Here is a 201-nt window from a genome sequence, read left to right as displayed (position 1 = left end):
TGGGACTGGCCCTCCTCTCCCTGCAATTGACAGACTTCAGGGGTGTGCCCACCGCGCTGCCTCCATAGCGCTTGCTGGCCTGTGGTGCCAGGCCCTGTGCTGGGCGCCTGGGAGGTCAGCTTCTGTGGCCTGGGCCCTGAGTATGGGGTGGGTCCCTGGGCAGCTGGGGCCTGTGCTGAGCTGGGAGAGGCGGGGGAGGCG

This window comes from Myotis davidii, unplaced genomic scaffold (assembly GCF_000327345.1).
Source record: "Myotis davidii unplaced genomic scaffold, ASM32734v1 scaffold663, whole genome shotgun sequence".
Taxonomy (NCBI): domain Eukaryota; kingdom Metazoa; phylum Chordata; class Mammalia; order Chiroptera; family Vespertilionidae; genus Myotis; species Myotis davidii.
Note: the sequence above shows the minus strand (reverse complement) of the source record.